This window comes from Anomaloglossus baeobatrachus, unplaced genomic scaffold (genome assembly GCF_048569485.1).
Source record: "Anomaloglossus baeobatrachus isolate aAnoBae1 unplaced genomic scaffold, aAnoBae1.hap1 Scaffold_799, whole genome shotgun sequence".
Lineage (NCBI taxonomy): Eukaryota > Metazoa > Chordata > Amphibia > Anura > Aromobatidae > Anomaloglossus > Anomaloglossus baeobatrachus.
This window is the reverse complement of record NW_027445183.1, coordinates 1-21,571: the sequence shown is the minus strand read 5'-3', so window position 1 is coordinate 21,571 and position 21,571 is coordinate 1. Positions and strand designations below refer to the sequence as shown.

The 21,571-nt window shown below is 46.1% G+C and overlaps 14 non-coding genes across 14 annotated transcripts; all 14 read right to left on the bottom strand.

Annotated features, from left to right (window-relative positions):
* Positions 1–852: 852 nt before the first annotated feature.
* On the bottom strand, positions 853–1,043 carry LOC142288211 (U2 spliceosomal RNA). Its single transcript, XR_012749032.1, has one exon. It is a non-coding gene; the product is annotated as a U2 spliceosomal RNA (small nuclear RNA).
* A 1,387-nt stretch (positions 1,044–2,430) lies between these two features.
* On the bottom strand, positions 2,431–2,621 carry LOC142288210 (U2 spliceosomal RNA). Its single transcript, XR_012749031.1, has one exon. It is a non-coding gene; the product is annotated as a U2 spliceosomal RNA (small nuclear RNA).
* Positions 2,622–4,008: 1,387 nt separating this feature from the next.
* Positions 4,009–4,199, bottom strand: LOC142288209 (U2 spliceosomal RNA). Its single transcript, XR_012749030.1, has one exon. It is a non-coding gene; the product is annotated as a U2 spliceosomal RNA (small nuclear RNA).
* Positions 4,200–5,586: 1,387 nt separating this feature from the next.
* Positions 5,587–5,777, bottom strand: LOC142288208 (U2 spliceosomal RNA). The gene has a single exon (XR_012749029.1). It is a non-coding gene; the product is annotated as a U2 spliceosomal RNA (small nuclear RNA).
* A 1,387-nt stretch (positions 5,778–7,164) lies between these two features.
* LOC142288207 (U2 spliceosomal RNA) lies at positions 7,165–7,355 on the bottom strand. The gene has a single exon (XR_012749028.1). It is a non-coding gene; the product is annotated as a U2 spliceosomal RNA (small nuclear RNA).
* Positions 7,356–8,742: 1,387 nt separating this feature from the next.
* LOC142288206 (U2 spliceosomal RNA) lies at positions 8,743–8,933 on the bottom strand. The gene has a single exon (XR_012749027.1). It is a non-coding gene; the product is annotated as a U2 spliceosomal RNA (small nuclear RNA).
* A 1,387-nt stretch (positions 8,934–10,320) lies between these two features.
* On the bottom strand, positions 10,321–10,511 carry LOC142288204 (U2 spliceosomal RNA). Its single transcript, XR_012749026.1, has one exon. It is a non-coding gene; the product is annotated as a U2 spliceosomal RNA (small nuclear RNA).
* Positions 10,512–11,898: 1,387 nt separating this feature from the next.
* Positions 11,899–12,089, bottom strand: LOC142288203 (U2 spliceosomal RNA). Its single transcript, XR_012749025.1, has one exon. It is a non-coding gene; the product is annotated as a U2 spliceosomal RNA (small nuclear RNA).
* Positions 12,090–13,476: 1,387 nt separating this feature from the next.
* On the bottom strand, positions 13,477–13,667 carry LOC142288201 (U2 spliceosomal RNA). Its single transcript, XR_012749024.1, has one exon. It is a non-coding gene; the product is annotated as a U2 spliceosomal RNA (small nuclear RNA).
* A 1,387-nt stretch (positions 13,668–15,054) lies between these two features.
* LOC142288249 (U2 spliceosomal RNA) lies at positions 15,055–15,245 on the bottom strand. Its single transcript, XR_012749069.1, has one exon. It is a non-coding gene; the product is annotated as a U2 spliceosomal RNA (small nuclear RNA).
* A 1,387-nt stretch (positions 15,246–16,632) lies between these two features.
* LOC142288237 (U2 spliceosomal RNA) lies at positions 16,633–16,823 on the bottom strand. The gene has a single exon (XR_012749058.1). It is a non-coding gene; the product is annotated as a U2 spliceosomal RNA (small nuclear RNA).
* A 1,387-nt stretch (positions 16,824–18,210) lies between these two features.
* On the bottom strand, positions 18,211–18,401 carry LOC142288225 (U2 spliceosomal RNA). The gene has a single exon (XR_012749045.1). It is a non-coding gene; the product is annotated as a U2 spliceosomal RNA (small nuclear RNA).
* Positions 18,402–19,789: 1,388 nt separating this feature from the next.
* LOC142288213 (U2 spliceosomal RNA) lies at positions 19,790–19,980 on the bottom strand. The gene has a single exon (XR_012749034.1). It is a non-coding gene; the product is annotated as a U2 spliceosomal RNA (small nuclear RNA).
* Positions 19,981–21,367: 1,387 nt separating this feature from the next.
* Positions 21,368–21,558, bottom strand: LOC142288194 (U2 spliceosomal RNA). Its single transcript, XR_012749021.1, has one exon. It is a non-coding gene; the product is annotated as a U2 spliceosomal RNA (small nuclear RNA).
* Between the last annotated feature and the right edge of the window lie 13 nt (positions 21,559–21,571).

Below are 21,571 nucleotides of genomic sequence, written 5' to 3'. Positions count from 1 at the left end.
AGCAGCGCTATTGTGATGTCATCGGGGGGCATTGTGACAAGCCGCCAGTGTTCCGTCTCTTCATGTTGTGCACAGTTCAAACGGAAAATACATCAACAGGCAGACTACAGAAAAGCTTACTATCAAAGGTTAGAGGGGGGCTTTCTCAGAGGGCTTTTTACAGTTTTTCTATTCCCAATTAGCCGTTTAAGTGTACTTATTGAAAGTAGTAATTCTTTCATAGGCCGCCCTTTCTTAGTATTTGACGTTCCTTATATTGCGGTATGAGGCTTCGCAGTAGGTTGCAAACATTCATCACCCATGACTGTCCCCAATTGAGCTCAGAAGCTCAATGTCTATCATGACCTCTCTTTTAGAATGTCCAAGAGCAAGCAAACTATTCCTCCAGGAGAGGGCGCCAACAGACTACTAAAGAGATCATCATTACTCAAAGAAAACCCCAAAAACCAATGCATGATAGGAATAAACAGGTAACTTTCTTTGGAGTGGAAGCGGAGAGATCGCACCAGATGCCAATTCTAGATGTTATCACACCTGTGGTCACTGCAGCAGCAGGTGAATCCACTTTGTCCAAAAGGGATCTATTCCATTCAATTGCAAATGATCTAGATAAGACAGAGAACTGCAGCACGGGGACATAGCCGAGTTGGTCAGGTTGAGTGGTGATGAGTTTGCTATTTGGATGAATAAAGAAAGTCAAAAGTGTGAAAGATAAAAAACAAAAGGAGGAAGTGTGAAAAGTGAATGGGCCAAATTGAGGTGCATATGAAGACGTATGCTTTCTTCCAATTCATTAAATCGGGCTAATATGAATCAGGTGAATTGAGTTCTGCTTTTGGAAACTGGGTTAAGAAGGGGTGCACCGTTCCTGGAGGTACTGCAATACCAGGTCAATGCGTGGAGTGGACAGAGCAAGCTCTTTTTCCATCTCCCTGTTCTAAAAATCCATTTAATATATGGTCCCCAGATAGGGGACGTATCAGATATTAAACTGATAAGAACAGATACTACACTTGATCTTAGCCAAAAGGCCGAGAAGCGATAACCAGAATTGGTTTGGGCCTCGAGTGGCACCCTGGCCTATGCCGGACACATCTTAGGGAGAGAGAGCGAGAGGGAGACAAACCCACGCCTACACAAGACATTTTGTCACCCAAGCCAACCCTTGAAAAGGCTGCTTTGCAGAGCCAAAACAAGAAGAATGGTGCGTTTTGCAGCCGCCGCCCACTGCAATGAATCTGAATAACTCCTCCTTTAGGGCGCAAGCAACTCCCCTCCCCCTTGCAGTCTTTCCAATTCACGATACAAAAAGACGGACAGGACAGGTTGCCTGACTTTCCGTCACTGCCACCCTTTGCCATCCTTACCCGTAGAAAGCCCTTTCATCATCCCCAAACCCTAATCTTTTCCCTTTCCTTCCCAGCCCCCAAACCCTGCCCTCTGTACCTTTCTCACCACCCGCTTCCCTTCTCCTGTCATCCCCCTACCACCCGGGAAAAAAAGAGATTGCCCCCTCCTTCCACTAGCCCACCCTCCCACCCAAAGAACAACTTCTTCTGCGCAGCTTGTTTTCTAGGCAGCAGCGCTATTGTGATGTCATCGGGGGGCATTGTGACAAGCCGCCAGTGTTCCGTCTCTTCATGTTGTGCACAGTTCAAACGGAAAATACATCAACAGGCAGACTACAGAAAAGCTTACTATCAAAGGTTAGAGGGGGGCTTTCTCAGAGGGCTTTTTACAGTTTTTCTATTCCCAATTAGCCGTTTAAGTGTACTTATTGAAAGTAGTAATTCTTTCATAGGCCGCCCTTTCTTAGTATTTGACGTTCCTTATATTGCGGTATGAGGCTTCGCAGTAGGTTGCAAACATTCATCACCCATGACTGTCCCCAATTGAGCTCAGAAGCTCAATGTCTATCATGACCTCTCTTTTAGAATGTCCAAGAGCAAGCAAACTATTCCTCCAGGAGAGGGCGCCAACAGACTACTAAAGAGATCATCATTACTCAAAGAAAACCCCAAAAACCAATGCATGATAGGAATAAACAGGTAACTTTCTTTGGAGTGGAAGCGGAGAGATCGCACCAGATGCCAATTCTAGATGTTATCACACCTGTGGTCACTGCAGCAGCAGGTGAATCCACTTTGTCCAAAAGGGATCTATTCCATTCAATTGCAAATGATCTAGATAAGACAGAGAACTGCAGCACGGGGACATAGCCGAGTTGGTCAGGTTGAGTGGTGATGAGTTTGCTATTTGGATGAATAAAGAAAGTCAAAAGTGTGAAAGATAAAAAACAAAAGGAGGAAGTGTGAAAAGTGAATGGGCCAAATTGAGGTGCATATGAAGACGTATGCTTTCTTCCAATTCATTAAATCGGGCTAATATGAATCAGGTGAATTGAGTTCTGCTTTTGGAAACTGGGTTAAGAAGGGGTGCACCGTTCCTGGAGGTACTGCAATACCAGGTCAATGCGTGGAGTGGACAGAGCAAGCTCTTTTTCCATCTCCCTGTTCTAAAAATCCATTTAATATATGGTCCCCAGATAGGGGACGTATCAGATATTAAACTGATAAGAACAGATACTACACTTGATCTTAGCCAAAAGGCCGAGAAGCGATAACCAGAATTGGTTTGGGCCTCGAGTGGCACCCTGGCCTATGCCGGACACATCTTAGGGAGAGAGAGCGAGAGGGAGACAAACCCACGCCTACACAAGACATTTTGTCACCCAAGCCAACCCTTGAAAAGGCTGCTTTGCAGAGCCAAAACAAGAAGAATGGTGCGTTTTGCAGCCGCCGCCCACTGCAATGAATCTGAATAACTCCTCCTTTAGGGCGCAAGCAACTCCCCTCCCCCTTGCAGTCTTTCCAATTCACGATACAAAAAGACGGACAGGACAGGTTGCCTGACTTTCCGTCACTGCCACCCTTTGCCATCCTTACCCGTAGAAAGCCCTTTCATCATCCCCAAACCCTAATCTTTTCCCTTTCCTTCCCAGCCCCCAAACCCTGCCCTCTGTACCTTTCTCACCACCCGCTTCCCTTCTCCTGTCATCCCCCTACCACCCGGGAAAAAAAGAGATTGCCCCCTCCTTCCACTAGCCCACCCTCCCACCCAAAGAACAACTTCTTCTGCGCAGCTTGTTTTCTAGGCAGCAGCGCTATTGTGATGTCATCGGGGGGCATTGTGACAAGCCGCCAGTGTTCCGTCTCTTCATGTTGTGCACAGTTCAAACGGAAAATACATCAACAGGCAGACTACAGAAAAGCTTACTATCAAAGGTTAGAGGGGGGCTTTCTCAGAGGGCTTTTTACAGTTTTTCTATTCCCAATTAGCCGTTTAAGTGTACTTATTGAAAGTAGTAATTCTTTCATAGGCCGCCCTTTCTTAGTATTTGACGTTCCTTATATTGCGGTATGAGGCTTCGCAGTAGGTTGCAAACATTCATCACCCATGACTGTCCCCAATTGAGCTCAGAAGCTCAATGTCTATCATGACCTCTCTTTTAGAATGTCCAAGAGCAAGCAAACTATTCCTCCAGGAGAGGGCGCCAACAGACTACTAAAGAGATCATCATTACTCAAAGAAAACCCCAAAAACCAATGCATGATAGGAATAAACAGGTAACTTTCTTTGGAGTGGAAGCGGAGAGATCGCACCAGATGCCAATTCTAGATGTTATCACACCTGTGGTCACTGCAGCAGCAGGTGAATCCACTTTGTCCAAAAGGGATCTATTCCATTCAATTGCAAATGATCTAGATAAGACAGAGAACTGCAGCACGGGGACATAGCCGAGTTGGTCAGGTTGAGTGGTGATGAGTTTGCTATTTGGATGAATAAAGAAAGTCAAAAGTGTGAAAGATAAAAAACAAAAGGAGGAAGTGTGAAAAGTGAATGGGCCAAATTGAGGTGCATATGAAGACGTATGCTTTCTTCCAATTCATTAAATCGGGCTAATATGAATCAGGTGAATTGAGTTCTGCTTTTGGAAACTGGGTTAAGAAGGGGTGCACCGTTCCTGGAGGTACTGCAATACCAGGTCAATGCGTGGAGTGGACAGAGCAAGCTCTTTTTCCATCTCCCTGTTCTAAAAATCCATTTAATATATGGTCCCCAGATAGGGGACGTATCAGATATTAAACTGATAAGAACAGATACTACACTTGATCTTAGCCAAAAGGCCGAGAAGCGATAACCAGAATTGGTTTGGGCCTCGAGTGGCACCCTGGCCTATGCCGGACACATCTTAGGGAGAGAGAGCGAGAGGGAGACAAACCCACGCCTACACAAGACATTTTGTCACCCAAGCCAACCCTTGAAAAGGCTGCTTTGCAGAGCCAAAACAAGAAGAATGGTGCGTTTTGCAGCCGCCGCCCACTGCAATGAATCTGAATAACTCCTCCTTTAGGGCGCAAGCAACTCCCCTCCCCCTTGCAGTCTTTCCAATTCACGATACAAAAAGACGGACAGGACAGGTTGCCTGACTTTCCGTCACTGCCACCCTTTGCCATCCTTACCCGTAGAAAGCCCTTTCATCATCCCCAAACCCTAATCTTTTCCCTTTCCTTCCCAGCCCCCAAACCCGGCCCTCTGTACCTTTCTCACCACCCGCTTCCCTTCTCCTGTCATCCCCCTACCACCCGGGAAAAAAAGAGATTGCCCCCTCCTTCCACTAGCCCACCCTCCCACCCAAAGAACAACTTCTTCTGCGCAGCTTGTTTTCTAGGCAGCAGCGCTATTGTGATGTCATCGGGGGGCATTGTGACAAGCCGCCAGTGTTCCGTCTCTTCATGTTGTGCACAGTTCAAACGGAAAATACATCAACAGGCAGACTACAGAAAAGCTTACTATCAAAGGTTAGAGGGGGGCTTTCTCAGAGGGCTTTTTACAGTTTTTCTATTCCCAATTAGCCGTTTAAGTGTACTTATTGAAAGTAGTAATTCTTTCATAGGCCGCCCTTTCTTAGTATTTGACGTTCCTTATATTGCGGTATGAGGCTTCGCAGTAGGTTGCAAACATTCATCACCCATGACTGTCCCCAATTGAGCTCAGAAGCTCAATGTCTATCATGACCTCTCTTTTAGAATGTCCAAGAGCAAGCAAACTATTCCTCCAGGAGAGGGCGCCAACAGACTACTAAAGAGATCATCATTACTCAAAGAAAACCCCAAAAACCAATGCATGATAGGAATAAACAGGTAACTTTCTTTGGAGTGGAAGCGGAGAGATCGCACCAGATGCCAATTCTAGATGTTATCACACCTGTGGTCACTGCAGCAGCAGGTGAATCCACTTTGTCCAAAAGGGATCTATTCCATTCAATTGCAAATGATCTAGATAAGACAGAGAACTGCAGCACGGGGACATAGCCGAGTTGGTCAGGTTGAGTGGTGATGAGTTTGCTATTTGGATGAATAAAGAAAGTCAAAAGTGTGAAAGATAAAAAACAAAAGGAGGAAGTGTGAAAAGTGAATGGGCCAAATTGAGGTGCATATGAAGACGTATGCTTTCTTCCAATTCATTAAATCGGGCTAATATGAATCAGGTGAATTGAGTTCTGCTTTTGGAAACTGGGTTAAGAAGGGGTGCACCGTTCCTGGAGGTACTGCAATACCAGGTCAATGCGTGGAGTGGACAGAGCAAGCTCTTTTTCCATCTCCCTGTTCTAAAAATCCATTTAATATATGGTCCCCAGATAGGGGACGTATCAGATATTAAACTGATAAGAACAGATACTACACTTGATCTTAGCCAAAAGGCCGAGAAGCGATAACCAGAATTGGTTTGGGCCTCGAGTGGCACCCTGGCCTATGCCGGACACATCTTAGGGAGAGAGAGCGAGAGGGAGACAAACCCACGCCTACACAAGACATTTTGTCACCCAAGCCAACCCTTGAAAAGGCTGCTTTGCAGAGCCAAAACAAGAAGAATGGTGCGTTTTGCAGCCGCCGCCCACTGCAATGAATCTGAATAACTCCTCCTTTAGGGCGCAAGCAACTCCCCTCCCCCTTGCAGTCTTTCCAATTCACGATACAAAAAGACGGACAGGACAGGTTGCCTGACTTTCCGTCACTGCCACCCTTTGCCATCCTTACCCGTAGAAAGCCCTTTCATCATCCCCAAACCCTAATCTTTTCCCTTTCCTTCCCAGCCCCCAAACCCTGCCCTCTGTACCTTTCTCACCACCCGCTTCCCTTCTCCTGTCATCCCCCTACCACCCGGGAAAAAAAGAGATTGCCCCCTCCTTCCACTAGCCCACCCTCCCACCCAAAGAACAACTTCTTCTGCGCAGCTTGTTTTCTAGGCAGCAGCGCTATTGTGATGTCATCGGGGGGCATTGTGACAAGCCGCCAGTGTTCCGTCTCTTCATGTTGTGCACAGTTCAAACGGAAAATACATCAACAGGCAGACTACAGAAAAGCTTACTATCAAAGGTTAGAGGGGGGCTTTCTCAGAGGGCTTTTTACAGTTTTTCTATTCCCAATTAGCCGTTTAAGTGTACTTATTGAAAGTAGTAATTCTTTCATAGGCCGCCCTTTCTTAGTATTTGACGTTCCTTATATTGCGGTATGAGGCTTCGCAGTAGGTTGCAAACATTCATCACCCATGACTGTCCCCAATTGAGCTCAGAAGCTCAATGTCTATCATGACCTCTCTTTTAGAATGTCCAAGAGCAAGCAAACTATTCCTCCAGGAGAGGGCGCCAACAGACTACTAAAGAGATCATCATTACTCAAAGAAAACCCCAAAAACCAATGCATGATAGGAATAAACAGGTAACTTTCTTTGGAGTGGAAGCGGAGAGATCGCACCAGATGCCAATTCTAGATGTTATCACACCTGTGGTCACTGCAGCAGCAGGTGAATCCACTTTGTCCAAAAGGGATCTATTCCATTCAATTGCAAATGATCTAGATAAGACAGAGAACTGCAGCACGGGGACATAGCCGAGTTGGTCAGGTTGAGTGGTGATGAGTTTGCTATTTGGATGAATAAAGAAAGTCAAAAGTGTGAAAGATAAAAAACAAAAGGAGGAAGTGTGAAAAGTGAATGGGCCAAATTGAGGTGCATATGAAGACGTATGCTTTCTTCCAATTCATTAAATCGGGCTAATATGAATCAGGTGAATTGAGTTCTGCTTTTGGAAACTGGGTTAAGAAGGGGTGCACCGTTCCTGGAGGTACTGCAATACCAGGTCAATGCGTGGAGTGGACAGAGCAAGCTCTTTTTCCATCTCCCTGTTCTAAAAATCCATTTAATATATGGTCCCCAGATAGGGGACGTATCAGATATTAAACTGATAAGAACAGATACTACACTTGATCTTAGCCAAAAGGCCGAGAAGCGATAACCAGAATTGGTTTGGGCCTCGAGTGGCACCCTGGCCTATGCCGGACACATCTTAGGGAGAGAGAGCGAGAGGGAGACAAACCCACGCCTACACAAGACATTTTGTCACCCAAGCCAACCCTTGAAAAGGCTGCTTTGCAGAGCCAAAACAAGAAGAATGGTGCGTTTTGCAGCCGCCGCCCACTGCAATGAATCTGAATAACTCCTCCTTTAGGGCGCAAGCAACTCCCCTCCCCCTTGCAGTCTTTCCAATTCACGATACAAAAAGACGGACAGGACAGGTTGCCTGACTTTCCGTCACTGCCACCCTTTGCCATCCTTACCCGTAGAAAGCCCTTTCATCATCCCCAAACCCTAATCTTTTCCCTTTCCTTCCCAGCCCCCAAACCCTGCCCTCTGTACCTTTCTCACCACCCGCTTCCCTTCTCCTGTCATCCCCCTACCACCCGGGAAAAAAAGAGATTGCCCCCTCCTTCCACTAGCCCACCCTCCCACCCAAAGAACAACTTCTTCTGCGCAGCTTGTTTTCTAGGCAGCAGCGCTATTGTGATGTCATCGGGGGGCATTGTGACAAGCCGCCAGTGTTCCGTCTCTTCATGTTGTGCACAGTTCAAACGGAAAATACATCAACAGGCAGACTACAGAAAAGCTTACTATCAAAGGTTAGAGGGGGGCTTTCTCAGAGGGCTTTTTACAGTTTTTCTATTCCCAATTAGCCGTTTAAGTGTACTTATTGAAAGTAGTAATTCTTTCATAGGCCGCCCTTTCTTAGTATTTGACGTTCCTTATATTGCGGTATGAGGCTTCGCAGTAGGTTGCAAACATTCATCACCCATGACTGTCCCCAATTGAGCTCAGAAGCTCAATGTCTATCATGACCTCTCTTTTAGAATGTCCAAGAGCAAGCAAACTATTCCTCCAGGAGAGGGCGCCAACAGACTACTAAAGAGATCATCATTACTCAAAGAAAACCCCAAAAACCAATGCATGATAGGAATAAACAGGTAACTTTCTTTGGAGTGGAAGCGGAGAGATCGCACCAGATGCCAATTCTAGATGTTATCACACCTGTGGTCACTGCAGCAGCAGGTGAATCCACTTTGTCCAAAAGGGATCTATTCCATTCAATTGCAAATGATCTAGATAAGACAGAGAACTGCAGCACGGGGACATAGCCGAGTTGGTCAGGTTGAGTGGTGATGAGTTTGCTATTTGGATGAATAAAGAAAGTCAAAAGTGTGAAAGATAAAAAACAAAAGGAGGAAGTGTGAAAAGTGAATGGGCCAAATTGAGGTGCATATGAAGACGTATGCTTTCTTCCAATTCATTAAATCGGGCTAATATGAATCAGGTGAATTGAGTTCTGCTTTTGGAAACTGGGTTAAGAAGGGGTGCACCGTTCCTGGAGGTACTGCAATACCAGGTCAATGCGTGGAGTGGACAGAGCAAGCTCTTTTTCCATCTCCCTGTTCTAAAAATCCATTTAATATATGGTCCCCAGATAGGGGACGTATCAGATATTAAACTGATAAGAACAGATACTACACTTGATCTTAGCCAAAAGGCCGAGAAGCGATAACCAGAATTGGTTTGGGCCTCGAGTGGCACCCTGGCCTATGCCGGACACATCTTAGGGAGAGAGAGCGAGAGGGAGACAAACCCACGCCTACACAAGACATTTTGTCACCCAAGCCAACCCTTGAAAAGGCTGCTTTGCAGAGCCAAAACAAGAAGAATGGTGCGTTTTGCAGCCGCCGCCCACTGCAATGAATCTGAATAACTCCTCCTTTAGGGCGCAAGCAACTCCCCTCCCCCTTGCAGTCTTTCCAATTCACGATACAAAAAGACGGACAGGACAGGTTGCCTGACTTTCCGTCACTGCCACCCTTTGCCATCCTTACCCGTAGAAAGCCCTTTCATCATCCCCAAACCCTAATCTTTTCCCTTTCCTTCCCAGCCCCCAAACCCTGCCCTCTGTACCTTTCTCACCACCCGCTTCCCTTCTCCTGTCATCCCCCTACCACCCGGGAAAAAAAGAGATTGCCCCCTCCTTCCACTAGCCCACCCTCCCACCCAAAGAACAACTTCTTCTGCGCAGCTTGTTTTCTAGGCAGCAGCGCTATTGTGATGTCATCGGGGGGCATTGTGACAAGCCGCCAGTGTTCCGTCTCTTCATGTTGTGCACAGTTCAAACGGAAAATACATCAACAGGCAGACTACAGAAAAGCTTACTATCAAAGGTTAGAGGGGGGCTTTCTCAGAGGGCTTTTTACAGTTTTTCTATTCCCAATTAGCCGTTTAAGTGTACTTATTGAAAGTAGTAATTCTTTCATAGGCCGCCCTTTCTTAGTATTTGACGTTCCTTATATTGCGGTATGAGGCTTCGCAGTAGGTTGCAAACATTCATCACCCATGACTGTCCCCAATTGAGCTCAGAAGCTCAATGTCTATCATGACCTCTCTTTTAGAATGTCCAAGAGCAAGCAAACTATTCCTCCAGGAGAGGGCGCCAACAGACTACTAAAGAGATCATCATTACTCAAAGAAAACCCCAAAAACCAATGCATGATAGGAATAAACAGGTAACTTTCTTTGGAGTGGAAGCGGAGAGATCGCACCAGATGCCAATTCTAGATGTTATCACACCTGTGGTCACTGCAGCAGCAGGTGAATCCACTTTGTCCAAAAGGGATCTATTCCATTCAATTGCAAATGATCTAGATAAGACAGAGAACTGCAGCACGGGGACATAGCCGAGTTGGTCAGGTTGAGTGGTGATGAGTTTGCTATTTGGATGAATAAAGAAAGTCAAAAGTGTGAAAGATAAAAAACAAAAGGAGGAAGTGTGAAAAGTGAATGGGCCAAATTGAGGTGCATATGAAGACGTATGCTTTCTTCCAATTCATTAAATCGGGCTAATATGAATCAGGTGAATTGAGTTCTGCTTTTGGAAACTGGGTTAAGAAGGGGTGCACCGTTCCTGGAGGTACTGCAATACCAGGTCAATGCGTGGAGTGGACAGAGCAAGCTCTTTTTCCATCTCCCTGTTCTAAAAATCCATTTAATATATGGTCCCCAGATAGGGGACGTATCAGATATTAAACTGATAAGAACAGATACTACACTTGATCTTAGCCAAAAGGCCGAGAAGCGATAACCAGAATTGGTTTGGGCCTCGAGTGGCACCCTGGCCTATGCCGGACACATCTTAGGGAGAGAGAGCGAGAGGGAGACAAACCCACGCCTACACAAGACATTTTGTCACCCAAGCCAACCCTTGAAAAGGCTGCTTTGCAGAGCCAAAACAAGAAGAATGGTGCGTTTTGCAGCCGCCGCCCACTGCAATGAATCTGAATAACTCCTCCTTTAGGGCGCAAGCAACTCCCCTCCCCCTTGCAGTCTTTCCAATTCACGATACAAAAAGACGGACAGGACAGGTTGCCTGACTTTCCGTCACTGCCACCCTTTGCCATCCTTACCCGTAGAAAGCCCTTTCATCATCCCCAAACCCTAATCTTTTCCCTTTCCTTCCCAGCCCCCAAACCCTGCCCTCTGTACCTTTCTCACCACCCGCTTCCCTTCTCCTGTCATCCCCCTACCACCCGGGAAAAAAAGAGATTGCCCCCTCCTTCCACTAGCCCACCCTCCCACCCAAAGAACAACTTCTTCTGCGCAGCTTGTTTTCTAGGCAGCAGCGCTATTGTGATGTCATCGGGGGGCATTGTGACAAGCCGCCAGTGTTCCGTCTCTTCATGTTGTGCACAGTTCAAACGGAAAATACATCAACAGGCAGACTACAGAAAAGCTTACTATCAAAGGTTAGAGGGGGGCTTTCTCAGAGGGCTTTTTACAGTTTTTCTATTCCCAATTAGCCGTTTAAGTGTACTTATTGAAAGTAGTAATTCTTTCATAGGCCGCCCTTTCTTAGTATTTGACGTTCCTTATATTGCGGTATGAGGCTTCGCAGTAGGTTGCAAACATTCATCACCCATGACTGTCCCCAATTGAGCTCAGAAGCTCAATGTCTATCATGACCTCTCTTTTAGAATGTCCAAGAGCAAGCAAACTATTCCTCCAGGAGAGGGCGCCAACAGACTACTAAAGAGATCATCATTACTCAAAGAAAACCCCAAAAACCAATGCATGATAGGAATAAACAGGTAACTTTCTTTGGAGTGGAAGCGGAGAGATCGCACCAGATGCCAATTCTAGATGTTATCACACCTGTGGTCACTGCAGCAGCAGGTGAATCCACTTTGTCCAAAAGGGATCTATTCCATTCAATTGCAAATGATCTAGATAAGACAGAGAACTGCAGCACGGGGACATAGCCGAGTTGGTCAGGTTGAGTGGTGATGAGTTTGCTATTTGGATGAATAAAGAAAGTCAAAAGTGTGAAAGATAAAAAACAAAAGGAGGAAGTGTGAAAAGTGAATGGGCCAAATTGAGGTGCATATGAAGACGTATGCTTTCTTCCAATTCATTAAATCGGGCTAATATGAATCAGGTGAATTGAGTTCTGCTTTTGGAAACTGGGTTAAGAAGGGGTGCACCGTTCCTGGAGGTACTGCAATACCAGGTCAATGCGTGGAGTGGACAGAGCAAGCTCTTTTTCCATCTCCCTGTTCTAAAAATCCATTTAATATATGGTCCCCAGATAGGGGACGTATCAGATATTAAACTGATAAGAACAGATACTACACTTGATCTTAGCCAAAAGGCCGAGAAGCGATAACCAGAATTGGTTTGGGCCTCGAGTGGCACCCTGGCCTATGCCGGACACATCTTAGGGAGAGAGAGCGAGAGGGAGACAAACCCACGCCTACACAAGACATTTTGTCACCCAAGCCAACCCTTGAAAAGGCTGCTTTGCAGAGCCAAAACAAGAAGAATGGTGCGTTTTGCAGCCGCCGCCCACTGCAATGAATCTGAATAACTCCTCCTTTAGGGCGCAAGCAACTCCCCTCCCCCTTGCAGTCTTTCCAATTCACGATACAAAAAGACGGACAGGACAGGTTGCCTGACTTTCCGTCACTGCCACCCTTTGCCATCCTTACCCGTAGAAAGCCCTTTCATCATCCCCAAACCCTAATCTTTTCCCTTTCCTTCCCAGCCCCCAAACCCTGCCCTCTGTACCTTTCTCACCACCCGCTTCCCTTCTCCTGTCATCCCCCTACCACCCGGGAAAAAAAGAGATTGCCCCCTCCTTCCACTAGCCCACCCTCCCACCCAAAGAACAACTTCTTCTGCGCAGCTTGTTTTCTAGGCAGCAGCGCTATTGTGATGTCATCGGGGGGCATTGTGACAAGCCGCCAGTGTTCCGTCTCTTCATGTTGTGCACAGTTCAAACGGAAAATACATCAACAGGCAGACTACAGAAAAGCTTACTATCAAAGGTTAGAGGGGGGCTTTCTCAGAGGGCTTTTTACAGTTTTTCTATTCCCAATTAGCCGTTTAAGTGTACTTATTGAAAGTAGTAATTCTTTCATAGGCCGCCCTTTCTTAGTATTTGACGTTCCTTATATTGCGGTATGAGGCTTCGCAGTAGGTTGCAAACATTCATCACCCATGACTGTCCCCAATTGAGCTCAGAAGCTCAATGTCTATCATGACCTCTCTTTTAGAATGTCCAAGAGCAAGCAAACTATTCCTCCAGGAGAGGGCGCCAACAGACTACTAAAGAGATCATCATTACTCAAAGAAAACCCCAAAAACCAATGCATGATAGGAATAAACAGGTAACTTTCTTTGGAGTGGAAGCGGAGAGATCGCACCAGATGCCAATTCTAGATGTTATCACACCTGTGGTCACTGCAGCAGCAGGTGAATCCACTTTGTCCAAAAGGGATCTATTCCATTCAATTGCAAATGATCTAGATAAGACAGAGAACTGCAGCACGGGGACATAGCCGAGTTGGTCAGGTTGAGTGGTGATGAGTTTGCTATTTGGATGAATAAAGAAAGTCAAAAGTGTGAAAGATAAAAAACAAAAGGAGGAAGTGTGAAAAGTGAATGGGCCAAATTGAGGTGCATATGAAGACGTATGCTTTCTTCCAATTCATTAAATCGGGCTAATATGAATCAGGTGAATTGAGTTCTGCTTTTGGAAACTGGGTTAAGAAGGGGTGCACCGTTCCTGGAGGTACTGCAATACCAGGTCAATGCGTGGAGTGGACAGAGCAAGCTCTTTTTCCATCTCCCTGTTCTAAAAATCCATTTAATATATGGTCCCCAGATAGGGGACGTATCAGATATTAAACTGATAAGAACAGATACTACACTTGATCTTAGCCAAAAGGCCGAGAAGCGATAACCAGAATTGGTTTGGGCCTCGAGTGGCACCCTGGCCTATGCCGGACACATCTTAGGGAGAGAGAGCGAGAGGGAGACAAACCCACGCCTACACAAGACATTTTGTCACCCAAGCCAACCCTTGAAAAGGCTGCTTTGCAGAGCCAAAACAAGAAGAATGGTGCGTTTTGCAGCCGCCGCCCACTGCAATGAATCTGAATAACTCCTCCTTTAGGGCGCAAGCAACTCCCCTCCCCCTTGCAGTCTTTCCAATTCACGATACAAAAAGACGGACAGGACAGGTTGCCTGACTTTCCGTCACTGCCACCCTTTGCCATCCTTACCCGTAGAAAGCCCTTTCATCATCCCCAAACCCTAATCTTTTCCCTTTCCTTCCCAGCCCCCAAACCCTGCCCTCTGTACCTTTCTCACCACCCGCTTCCCTTCTCCTGTCATCCCCCTACCACCCGGGAAAAAAAGAGATTGCCCCCTCCTTCCACTAGCCCACCCTCCCACCCAAAGAACAACTTCTTCTGCGCAGCTTGTTTTCTAGGCAGCAGCGCTATTGTGATGTCATCGGGGGGCATTGTGACAAGCCGCCAGTGTTCCGTCTCTTCATGTTGTGCACAGTTCAAACGGAAAATACATCAACAGGCAGACTACAGAAAAGCTTACTATCAAAGGTTAGAGGGGGGCTTTCTCAGAGGGCTTTTTACAGTTTTTCTATTCCCAATTAGCCGTTTAAGTGTACTTATTGAAAGTAGTAATTCTTTCATAGGCCGCCCTTTCTTAGTATTTGACGTTCCTTATATTGCGGTATGAGGCTTCGCAGTAGGTTGCAAACATTCATCACCCATGACTGTCCCCAATTGAGCTCAGAAGCTCAATGTCTATCATGACCTCTCTTTTAGAATGTCCAAGAGCAAGCAAACTATTCCTCCAGGAGAGGGCGCCAACAGACTACTAAAGAGATCATCATTACTCAAAGAAAACCCCAAAAACCAATGCATGATAGGAATAAACAGGTAACTTTCTTTGGAGTGGAAGCGGAGAGATCGCACCAGATGCCAATTCTAGATGTTATCACACCTGTGGTCACTGCAGCAGCAGGTGAATCCACTTTGTCCAAAAGGGATCTATTCCATTCAATTGCAAATGATCTAGATAAGACAGAGAACTGCAGCACGGGGACATAGCCGAGTTGGTCAGGTTGAGTGGTGATGAGTTTGCTATTTGGATGAATAAAGAAAGTCAAAAGTGTGAAAGATAAAAAACAAAAGGAGGAAGTGTGAAAAGTGAATGGGCCAAATTGAGGTGCATATGAAGACGTATGCTTTCTTCCAATTCATTAAATCGGGCTAATATGAATCAGGTGAATTGAGTTCTGCTTTTGGAAACTGGGTTAAGAAGGGGTGCACCGTTCCTGGAGGTACTGCAATACCAGGTCAATGCGTGGAGTGGACAGAGCAAGCTCTTTTTCCATCTCCCTGTTCTAAAAATCCATTTAATATATGGTCCCCAGATAGGGGACGTATCAGATATTAAACTGATAAGAACAGATACTACACTTGATCTTAGCCAAAAGGCCGAGAAGCGATAACCAGAATTGGTTTGGGCCTCGAGTGGCACCCTGGCCTATGCCGGACACATCTTAGGGAGAGAGAGCGAGAGGGAGACAAACCCACGCCTACACAAGACATTTTGTCACCCAAGCCAACCCTTGAAAAGGCTGCTTTGCAGAGCCAAAACAAGAAGAATGGTGCGTTTTGCAGCCGCCGCCCACTGCAATGAATCTGAATAACTCCTCCTTTAGGGCGCAAGCAACTCCCCTCCCCCTTGCAGTCTTTCCAATTCACGATACAAAAAGACGGACAGGACAGGTTGCCTGACTTTCCGTCACTGCCACCCTTTGCCATCCTTACCCGTAGAAAGCCCTTTCATCATCCCCAAACCCTAATCTTTTCCCTTTCCTTCCCAGCCCCCAAACCCTGCCCTCTGTACCTTTCTCACCACCCGCTTCCCTTCTCCTGTCATCCCCCTACCACCCGGGAAAAAAAGAGATTGCCCCCTCCTTCCACTAGCCCACCCTCCCACCCAAAGAACAACTTCTTCTGCGCAGCTTGTTTTCTAGGCAGCAGCGCTATTGTGATGTCATCGGGGGGCATTGTGACAAGCCGCCAGTGTTCCGTCTCTTCATGTTGTGCACAGTTCAAACGGAAAATACATCAACAGGCAGACTACAGAAAAGCTTACTATCAAAGGTTAGAGGGGGGCTTTCTCAGAGGGCTTTTTACAGTTTTTCTATTCCCAATTAGCCGTTTAAGTGTACTTATTGAAAGTAGTAATTCTTTCATAGGCCGCCCTTTCTTAGTATTTGACGTTCCTTATATTGCGGTATGAGGCTTCGCAGTAGGTTGCAAACATTCATCACCCATGACTGTCCCCAATTGAGCTCAGAAGCTCAATGTCTATCATGACCTCTCTTTTAGAATGTCCAAGAGCAAGCAAACTATTCCTCCAGGAGAGGGCGCCAACAGACTACTAAAGAGATCATCATTACTCAAAGAAAACCCCAAAAACCAATGCATGATAGGAATAAACAGGTAACTTTCTTTGGAGTGGAAGCGGAGAGATCGCACCAGATGCCAATTCTAGATGTTATCACACCTGTGGTCACTGCAGCAGCAGGTGAATCCACTTTGTCCAAAAGGGATCTATTCCATTCAATTGCAAATGATCTAGATAAGACAGAGAACTGCAGCACGGGGACATAGCCGAGTTGGTCAGGTTGAGTGGTGATGAGTTTGCTATTTGGATGAATAAAGAAAGTCAAAAGTGTGAAAGATAAAAAACAAAAGGAGGAAGTGTGAAAAGTGAATGGGCCAAATTGAGGTGCATATGAAGACGTATGCTTTCTTCCAATTCATTAAATCGGGCTAATATGAATCAGGTGAATTGAGTTCTGCTTTTGGAAACTGGGTTAAGAAGGGGTGCACCGTTCCTGGAGGTACTGCAATACCAGGTCAATGCGTGGAGTGGACAGAGCAAGCTCTTTTTCCATCTCCCTGTTCTAAAAATCCATTTAATATATGGTCCCCAGATAGGGGACGTATCAGATATTAAACTGATAAGAACAGATACTACACTTGATCTTAGCCAAAAGGCCGAGAAGCGATAACCAGAATTGGTTTGGGCCTCGAGTGGCACCCTGGCCTATGCCGGACACATCTTAGGGAGAGAGAGCGAGAGGGAGACAAACCCACGCCTACACAAGACATTTTGTCACCCAAGCCAACCCTTGAAAAGGCTGCTTTGCAGAGCCAAAACAAGAAGAATGGTGCGTTTTGCAGCCGCCGCCCACTGCAATGAATCTGAATAACTCCTCCTTTAGGGCGCAAGCAACTCCCCTCCCCCTTGCAGTCTTTCCAATTCACGATACAAAAAGACGGACAGGACAGGTTGCCTGACTTTCCGTCACTGCCACCCTTTGCCATCCTTACCCGTAGAAAGCCCTTTCATCATCCCCAAACCCTAATCTTTTCCCTTTCCTTCCCAGCCCCCAAACCCTGCCCTCTGTACCTTTCTCACCACCCGCTTCCCTTCTCCTGTCATCCCCCTACCACCCGGGAAAAAAAGAGATTGCCCCCTCCTTCCACTAGCCCACCCTCCCACCCAAAGAACAACTTCTTCTGCGCAGCTTGTTTTCTAGGCAGCAGCGCTATTGTGATGTCATCGGGGGGCATTGTGACAAGCCGCCAGTGTTCCGTCTCTTCATGTTGTGCACAGTTCAAACGGAAAATACATCAACAGGCAGACTACAGAAAAGCTTACTATCAAAGGTTAGAGGGGGGCTTTCTCAGAGGGCTTTTTACAGTTTTTCTATTCCCAATTAGCCGTTTAAGTGTACTTATTGAAAGTAGTAATTCTTTCATAGGCCGCCCTTTCTTAGTATTTGACGTTCCTTATATTGCGGTATGAGGCTTCGCAGTAGGTTGCAAACATTCATCACCCATGACTGTCCCCAATTGAGCTCAGAAGCTCAATGTCTATCATGACCTCTCTTTTAGAATGTCCAAGAGCAAGCAAACTATTCCTCCAGGAGAGGGCGCCAACAGACTACTAAAGAGATCATCATTACTCAAAGAAAACCCCAAAAACCAATGCATGATAGGAATAAACAGGTAACTTTCTTTGGAGTGGAAGCGGAGAGATCGCACCAGATGCCAATTCTAGATGTTATCACACCTGTGGTCACTGCAGCAGCAGGTGAATCCACTTTGTCCAAAAGGGATCTATTCCATTCAATTGCAAATGATCTAGATAAGACAGAGAACTGCAGCACGGGGACATAGCCGAGTTGGTCAGGTTGAGTGGTGATGAGTTTGCTATTTGGATGAATAAAGAAAGTCAAAAGTGTGAAAGATAAAAAACAAAAGGAGGAAGTGTGAAAAGTGAATGGGCCAAATTGAGGTGCATATGAAGACGTATGCTTTCTTCCAATTCATTAAATCGGGCTAATATGAATCAGGTGAATTGAGTTCTGCTTTTGGAAACTGGGTTAAGAAGGGGTGCACCGTTCCTGGAGGTACTGCAATACCAGGTCAATGCGTGGAGTGGACAGAGCAAGCTCTTTTTCCATCTCCCTGTTCTAAAAATCCATTTAATATATGGTCCCCAGATAGGGGACGTATCAGATATTAAACTGATAAGAACAGATACTACACTTGATCTTAGCCAAAAGGCCGAGAAGCGATAACCAGAATTGGTTTGGGCCTCGAGTGGCACCCTGGCCTATGCCGGACACATCTTAGGGAGAGAGAGCGAGAGGGAGACAAACCCACGCCTACACAAGACATTTTGTCACCCAAGCCAACCCTTGAAAAGGCTGCTTTGCAGAGCCAAAACAAGAAGAATGGTGCGTTTTGCAGCCGCCGCCCACTGCAATGAATCTGAATAACTCCTCCTTTAGGGCGCAAGCAACTCCCCTCCCCCTTGCAGTCTTTCCAATTCACGATACAAAAAGACGGACAGGACAGGTTGCCTGACTTTCCGTCACTGCCACCCTTTGCCATCCTTACCCGTAGAAAGCCCTTTCATCATCCCCAAACCCTAATCTTTTCCCTTTCCTTCCCAGCCCCCAAACCCTGCCCTCTGTACCTTTCTCACCACCCGCTTCCCTTCTCCTGTCATCCCCCTACCACCCGGGAAAAAAAGAGATTGCCCCCTCCTTCCACTAGCCCACCCTCCCACCCAAAGAACAACTTCTTCTGCGCAGCTTGTTTTCTAGGCAGCAGCGCTATTGTGATGTCATCGGGGGGCATTGTGACAAGCCGCCAGTGTTCCGTCTCTTCATGTTGTGCACAGTTCAAACGGAAAATACATCAACAGGCAGACTACAGAAAAGCTTACTATCAAAGGTTAGAGGGGGGCTTTCTCAGAGGGCTTTTTACAGTTTTTCTATTCCCAATTAGCCGTTTAAGTGTACTTATTGAAAGTAGTAATTCTTTCATAGGCCGCCCTTTCTTAGTATTTGACGTTCCTTATATTGCGGTATGAGGCTTCGCAGTAGGTTGCAAACATTCATCACCCATGACTGTCCCCAATTGAGCTCAGAAGCTCAATGTCTATCATGACCTCTCTTTTAGAATGTCCAAGAGCAAGCAAACTATTCCTCCAGGAGAGGGCGCCAACAGACTACTAAAGAGATCATCATTACTCAAAGAAAACCCCAAAAACCAATGCATGATAGGAATAAACAGGTAACTTTCTTTGGAGTGGAAGCGGAGAGATCGCACCAGATGCCAATTCTAGATGTTATCACACCTGTGGTCACTGCAGCAGCAGGTGAATCCACTTTGTCCAAAAGGGATCTATTCCATTCAATTGCAAATGATCTAGATAAGACAGAGAACTGCAGCACGGGGACATAGCCGAGTTGGTCAGGTTGAGTGGTGATGAGTTTGCTATTTGGATGAATAAAGAAAGTCAAAAGTGTGAAAGATAAAAAACAAAGAGGAGGAAGTGTGAAAAGTGAATGGGCCAAATTGAGGTGCATATGAAGACGTATGCTTTCTTCCAATTCATTAAATCGGGCTAATATGAATCAGGTGAATTGAGTTCTGCTTTTGGAAACTGGGTTAAGAAGGGGTGCACCGTTCCTGGAGGTACTGCAATACCAGGTCAATGCGTGGAGTGGACAGAGCAAGCTCTTTTTCCATCTCCCTGTTCTAAAAATCCATTTAATATATGGTCCCCAGATAGGGGACGTATCAGATATTAAACTGATAAGAACAGATACTACACTTGATCTTAGCCAAAAGGCCGAGAAGCGATAACCAGAATTGGTTTGGGCCTCGAGTGGCACCCTGGCCTATGCCGGACACATCTTAGGGAGAGAGAGCGAGAGGGAGACAAACCCACGCCTACACAAGACATTTTGTCACCCAAGCCAACCCTTGAAAAGGCTGCTTTGCAGAGCCAAAACAAGAAGAATGGTGCGTTTTGCAGCCGCCGCCCACTGCAATGAATCTGAATAACTCCTCCTTTAGGGCGCAAGCAACTCCCCTCCCCCTTGCAGTCTTTCCAATTCACGATACAAAAAGACGGACAGGACAGGTTGCCTGACTTTCCGTCACTGCCACCCTTTGCCATCCTTACCCGTAGAAAGCCCTTTCATCATCCCCAAACCCTAATCTTTTCCCTTTCCTTCCCAGCCCCCAAACCCTGCCCTCTGTACCTTTCTCACCACCCGCTTCCCTTCTCCTGTCATCCCCCTACCACCCGGGAAAAAAAGAGATTGCCCCCTCCTTCCACTAGCCCACCCTCCCACCCAAAGAACAACTTCTTCTGCGCAGCTTGTTTTCTAGGCAGCAGCGCTATTGTGATGTCATCGGGGGGCATTGTGACAAGCCGCCAGTGTTCCGTCTCTTCATGTTGTGCACAGTTCAAACGGAAAATACATCAACAGGCAGACTACAGAAAAGCTTACTATCAAAGGTTAGAGGGGGGCTTTCTCAGAGGGCTTTTTACAGTTTTTCTATTCCCAATTAGCCGTTTAAGTGTACTTATTGAAAGTAGTAATTCTTTCATAGGCCGCCCTTTCTTAGTATTTGACGTTCCTTATATTGCGGTATGAGGCTTCGCAGTAGGTTGCAAACATTCATCACCCATGACTGTCCCCAATTGAGCTCAGAAGCTCAATGTCTATCATGACCTCTCTTTTAGAATGTCCAAGAGCAAGCAAACTATTCCTCCAGGAGAGGGCGCCAACAGACTACTAAAGAGATCATCATTACTCAAAGAAAACCCCAAAAACCAATGCATGATAGGAATAAACAGGTAACTTTCTTTGGAGTGGAAGCGGAGAGATCGCACCAGATGCCAATTCTAGATGTTATCACACCTGTGGTCACTGCAGCAGCAGGTGAATCCACTTTGTCCAAAAGGGATCTATTCCATTCAATTGCAAATGATCTAGATAAGACAGAGAACTGCAGCACGGGGACATAGCCGAGTTGGTCAGGTTGAGTGGTGATGAGTTTGCTATTTGGATGAATAAAGAAAGTCAAAAGTGTGAAAGATAAAAAACAAAAGGAGGAAGTGTGAAAAGTGAATGGGCCAAATTGAGGTGCATATGAAGACGTATGCTTTCTTCCAATTCATTAAATCGGGCTAATATGAATCAGGTGAATTGAGTTCTGCTTTTGGAAACTGGGTTAAGAAGGGGTGCACCGTTCCTGGAGGTACTGCAATACCAGGTCAATGCGTGGAGTGGACAGAGCAAGCTCTTTTTCCATCTCCCTGTTCTAAAAATCCATTTAATATATGGTCCCCAGATAGGGGACGTATCAGATATTAAACTGATAAGAACAGATACTACACTTGATCTTAGCCAAAAGGCCGAGAAGCGATAACCAGAATTGGT